Genomic DNA, 6,085 nt, shown 5'->3' on the forward strand with positions numbered 1-6,085 from the left:
AACTCTGTGAAGATTTCTAGATTTGAAGAGGTAGATGCATTTGGTGTGGACAATCATTAATGATATGGGATATGTACTCATAGAAATATGTTCTCATAATTATAGATACTATAGTTAAGAACGCAAAAAGAGATATGCAATTATGACAAAGTTATGTGATGATTTTTAGAGGTAGCTTTTAGAGAAAATTCTTGGAAAGAGGGTACTGGTAAATTAGTAGTATCTTTTGGTTGAGATATAATTTGGCTAAGTTCCTTTATATAATTGTCAAATAAAAAATTGAGATTCTATGATCTATAAAAAATAAATCAGATTTGTAGTTTAAGATGACTTATGAAGATTGTTCATTATGTAATTTCATGTGAGAGGGCTATTTTAGAAAAACCATTGTGGAAAGAGTTTAATTTTAATGTAATATGCATTTTAATATCTTAATGGTGTCCTATATCATCATTGTAATTGAAAAATCCCCAATGCCAACTCAATACTTGTTTTAGGACTTGGTGTAAAAAGTTAATTTCCTTGTGCATTAGTATCCAAAGCATATGGTTATTTTGTATGCAATCTTGAATTAAAATTGTATTTGATTAGAGAAGATATTGTTATTGAGGATGTGGCATCTGATTCAAAGTAAATATATTGGGTATAATATTTTTCTTAGTCAATTCAAGTACCTAGATAAATTATCTTGAAGATTACTTAGTGAAGAAAATCTTAGGCTATTTGGAAGGTGAATTTAGTTGTCCTCCTTTTAACTCCTAATAGCATTGGAATAGCTTCTAATAGAGTTGGAATCTTATAACAAGAATTTAAAGTCTCTGAATAGGGTCTTCAACAATACTTATTGTATTCTATTGCATCCTAACATAGTCTATCCTTGACAAGGAACTTTTATATTAGCACATCATCTTGCAAGCATTATTCCCATTGGGGCTTTCCCTCTAATCAATAGTTGACCTAGTTAATGCTCTAGTGTTTTTGTGCATGGTTATCATTCTATGGTTGTTACATCTTTTTTTTTAAAAAATAATTACAATTAATAAATATATTGAGAGTTGTTTCGAATACATAAATGATTCAACACCAACACCCCCCCCCCCCACCAAGTTATCTTGTTGGACATTAATTTATAAAAATTAAATTGTTTTCAATAGGTATTTTTTGTTTAAAAATCACAAGACTACAAATGGGCAAGTTACATGAAAAAATAAAACTTTACCAATAATTGGTTCCCAATTGTCACAAAGTCTAAAAAATTGTTGGAAATAATTGTATTGATTTATAACTATTGATTCCAATCAAGAAATACACAAAAAATTATTTGTGAACAAAACATGGTGATTTGAAGCAATAAATTAGGTATGTTTCATACAATTATTTATCCTATGCATGTTGGTTTGACCTTGATGTCATTTATTTTGATCAAGACATGACATTATATGATAGTAGGATGAACTAACAATCCTTTAAACTTGGCCTCAAGAGATTTGGATAATTTTGGTGTATTTTGTAGTTAGTTTGATAGAAATTGGATGTAAACAATTGTTACAGTTAGGCTTTATAACAAATGGTTCTCTAACTTAAATCTTTACAATGAAAATTTATTAACCATTTGGGTAATTGGAGTAGAGATAATGTACAATGAGATAATAAATTTATTTTGTAGGGAAAAAATATATATTCTAATGTATAACTCGAGAAAATGAATGAATTAAATCTTTCAATAAACAAAATGGTCTTTTAATGTTCATACATCACTTCCTAAAGTTTTTTTATTAGACCTAGATATCCATCTATGAGTATTTGCAATACAAAGTTACCTTATTAGACCATTGAAATTGGACTTGAAACCTTAAAGTTTGTAGATGTCCCAAAAGTGTACTTGAATAAATAGAAAATTATACATTTAAAAGGAGTGTTTTAGACTATACCAAATTTGGTCATTAGATCAAACTAATTAAATTAAGTCTATCTAGTAGCCTGATTAACTTCTATTAGTCCAAATAATAGAAAAGTATGATCAAATGGTTAATTTTGTACATATTAAAGATAAAAATAATGCTCTAGCCAACTCCCACTCAAGAACAAATTTGTGAGGCCATATTGTAATGAAAGTGTATTTCTAGACCTTAGGCTTGGGTACTAGGATTGAGCTATAGATCTAGTCACAAAAATATTTCATCATAGATGAGATTTTTTAATGTCTAACAACCTTGTAAGCCAATTGGAAAGTCAAGGAACTTGTGTTGAGGACATTTTCTCACCTACCTTGCAAGAAACTAGGATTAAGGCCTAGTTTTAGCTACTTTGTCATTAATATGCATCACTAATCCTTTTTTGGGGCCACCTTACTATCTTATTCAGGCCAAATTTTCCAATTATGACAACAAAGTTCTATTTATTGTTCAATTTATTTCATGAGCATATTTTTTATGTCTTTCTATCTCTATATTGACTCAAATAACTTCGAGTGATTGTCAAGTCTTGGGGAGACAAAGGACATCCCCACTCATTGTTATACAAACAATTTCCTCTTCTTAGACATTACATTTTCCAAATTATTCATATAATGATCTTGGAATGTGGTTTGAGGAATCTTGAGATGAATATGGTGTTTTTACCCAACAAAATATTATGAGGAGTCTCATCATCTCTTCAAGAGTGTTGTTACTATAACTATTTGCATAATGGTAAGTGGGATTACCCAAGGTTAAGCATTGATGAATATTGTACTAAGGAGGAACCTAGGTGATATTGATTTAAGCTAAAGAGGTTTAAAGACTAGAATTACATTATTTCATTATGCTTTGTATCACAATAGTTGTTAAATCACTCTATTGCTGCCTAAATCTTAAAGAGGACACACTTTGATGTTGATATTTTCTAGAGTTTCTTCTACCTTTTTTGGTACAATATTTCATATATAATTCTTGCATGGAAGATATCTTAAACTAATTTGTCTAAGAATCAATGTGGTTAACTAAAGGGATTTTGGAAAAGAGTTCTTTAGAAAAAGATGTAGGGCTACCTTTGCATGTGGGACTATTTGTAGCTATTTTAGTGTAGATAATAATACTGATGACCCCAATGATGATGATGATATTTAAAGTAATTTTGTGATCTTCTTTACCAAATATTTAGTATCAAATAAATTTTTTTGAGAAGGTTTATAAAGATTATGAGGCCCCATTTAGTTTTCATATATAGATGTCTCTTAGGATGATGAAGAACCTAGTTCCTATTCTTACAATGAAAATTATCTATATGACCAAGATGATGGCAATGTGCTCTTAAAGAATATGTTATTAGAGGCTTGTGAAAATTAATATAACTCATTGATGATGTCAATGTTTGAGGTTAAGGATGTTGAGTAGATTTTTGGCCTAAGATGTGGGTTTCTTTCCACTTCTCCTTGTTGTTTATCTTTCTTCTTAAATAGAAAGGCTATTAACACACCCAAGTCCCTAACTATTGTTCCAAAGGCTAATGAATTTCTTCTTGTAGAGTTTTAGAAAAATAGAAATGAAAATATTATTTAGTAGACCTTTTTGGATGATAAGGATTAGAATAATGTTTTTACCATTATTCTAAAAGAAGAAAAATAATTGATATGTATTTTGTGTCAATATTTCTTTTGCAAGTTTGAACTCTAAAATTTGTAAACTAGAAAAGTGAAACTAAATGGGAAAACTTATTATTTTGCTTCTAGTTTCACTTCCTTGGGCTAAAATTATGGGTTTTAAATGAAAATAATTTCCATTTATTTGGAAAACTATGGTGCTAAAAATATATTTTTTCCATTAAGGGAAAGCAAGTTTTTAAGGGACCTTGAAACCCTATACAACAATAAATATTAAAGAAAAAGCATGTTAATACTAATAAACACAACAAATTCAACCATGTTAATACTAAAAGAACTCAATAAATCTGTGAAATAGGTTGCAATAACAAAGAAAGCTAGCCAAGAGATTTAAACAACATAATAGACAACAATTGAAAGACAATAGACATAAACCACAATGAAAAAAAACAAGAGCCAAAAATTAATCTAGAACATACTTTTGAGAAGCTTTGCAGCTTGAATCTCTATTTTTTCAATGTCTTGTGCAACATTTTTAATATCTTACATTTCCCTTAGAGTAGCATGGTCCTTATTTGTAGTAATAGCTCTAGTCCTTTTAATAGGGCTACAAGTAAGATCCCAAAAACTCTATTTTTCCTCCACAACTTGAATAATGGCCTTGTCACTTCCCAAGTCCTCTATGTTGTCCACGACAACCCTGAGATGATCAACAAAGGTCTTGATGATTTTATAAATTTGATCTATGATTGTGATATCATTTTTTTTCTTCACGAGAAAATTTATATCCTCAATATCCTTGAATCTAGTAACATTGTTAACTTTTAGAAGTTTATATTATTGATGAGATTTTATTTGTGCAGAGAGAGAGAGAGAGAGAGAGAGAGAGAGAGAGAGAGAGAGAGGGCTCTCCCTACCCAAATCTCCCTATCTTCTAAATTTGGGATGTCAATGCAACACCTTGGGTATGATAAATCAATAATTATTTGCAATGTTCTTTAATTTATTGGGTCATCTCTAAAATAGTTTTCTTTCAAAAATAATAAATAATGCTCTATTTAAAAAAATAAAAATACAAAAAGGGATGAATCTTGCCCTACATTTTTTAGAAGTTTAAAATATTTATTACAACATAGGGTGTTTTCTTTTGGATTATTTGAGACAAATGGTGCTCAATCAAATGTCTTTCAATCAACTTTATAAGTCACCTTGATCTTAGGGTTTCTTTAGTGCATTGTTGCGCTTTCATCTTGTTATTTGTTGCATTGTATAATACTTAGTATTTCATCATTCCATTTGTAAAAGAGTAAGAACCTTTAGAAACTATTTATTACCTAATAAAAACGATAACACCATTATTGATAGATGATTCTCATCATTATAACTAAATAATTCATTAACTATTATAGTCCATAGATTTTGTAGAACTAAAAAAAAATGAGACAAATAAACTTTAATTACAAAAAATGCTTATACTCTTAAAATAAATTGAACAATATCTAGACAAAATTGTCTATATGATGACAAAACCATTAAATTATAATTTATAGCTTTTATCTTACCATATTAATTTATAGCAAGCTTTGTTATCATAAAAGTGTCATGATGAAAACATATTGAGTAAGATTTCATGGAAATAAAACAAGCGCACCATAATGTACAATTTCAAATTTACATCTATCAAATAAAAATGCAAATATGGAGAAGAATTCTATCTTGTCCATCTTGGGAACATCTTTTGTATAAATTCCCAAATAATGTGTCCCACCACTTACTTTCATCGCACTGTTTACCTATCCTGTAAATGAAATAACAGTCAATTCCATTTACGGAAGTAGATGCAGAATGCAAGAAGAATCTTGTATGATATATATGGGTCAGACAGATATTACTAAAACATAGCATCAAGAATCTTACTTTACCAGAACACCATCGGAATCTTAGTTTAGCACGTGTCCTTATGATATTATTGGGAGGGAAAAATACCATTGATGATATTAGTTTACACCAGAGAAAAGAGCTTCTTCCCAAATCATAAGGAAAGCAAAGTTTTCACTGCTTTTCTCAAATTTAGGGAAGCCTTTGAGGGGAGTGGAAAACAACTCTCTTATGACTTTAGGAAAGGCAAATCATGTGGCGAGTCAAGAGAAAACCTGCAAAAATAAACAAAAGAAAACGTTTGGATTGTGTTGCTTCAATATTGTTCAAGCCAATTTATAGAGATTTTTAAGGAACTGTTCAAAATATTCTCAAGCGATAACATGTTATCCACAATCTTCAATTACATTATTCTTGCTATCCAATACGAAAACATTAGTGACGTATTTGGAAAGAGAGAATTTATTCGAGATGAAGTATAAACATTGCAACTGGTGGGAGAATTCTAAGGATTTTTCAGTTGTTTAGCATTCAATGAAACGAATAAATATTTTAATGTTGTCAAAGAATATAAATTGACCCTCGATTAAGGTAATGCTGAACAGAGATTTTAGAATACTATACTGG

General features: G+C 29.5%; 1 long non-coding RNA gene across 1 annotated transcript; it reads right to left on the bottom strand.

Moving 5' to 3' along the window:
* Positions 1-5,196: 5,196 nt before the first annotated feature.
* LOC149556205 (uncharacterized) lies at positions 5,197-5,752 on the bottom strand. The gene is made up of 2 exons (XR_016352340.1): positions 5,498-5,752; positions 5,197-5,378 (listed from the first exon to the last, which is right to left on the bottom strand). It is a non-coding gene; the product is annotated as an uncharacterized LOC149556205 (long non-coding RNA).
* Between the last annotated feature and the right edge of the window lie 333 nt (positions 5,753-6,085).

This window comes from Cupressus sempervirens, chromosome 5 (genome assembly GCF_028749045.1).
Source record: "Cupressus sempervirens isolate cs-2001-9-10 chromosome 5, ASM2874904v1, whole genome shotgun sequence".
Lineage (NCBI taxonomy): Eukaryota > Viridiplantae > Streptophyta > Pinopsida > Cupressales > Cupressaceae > Cupressus > Cupressus sempervirens.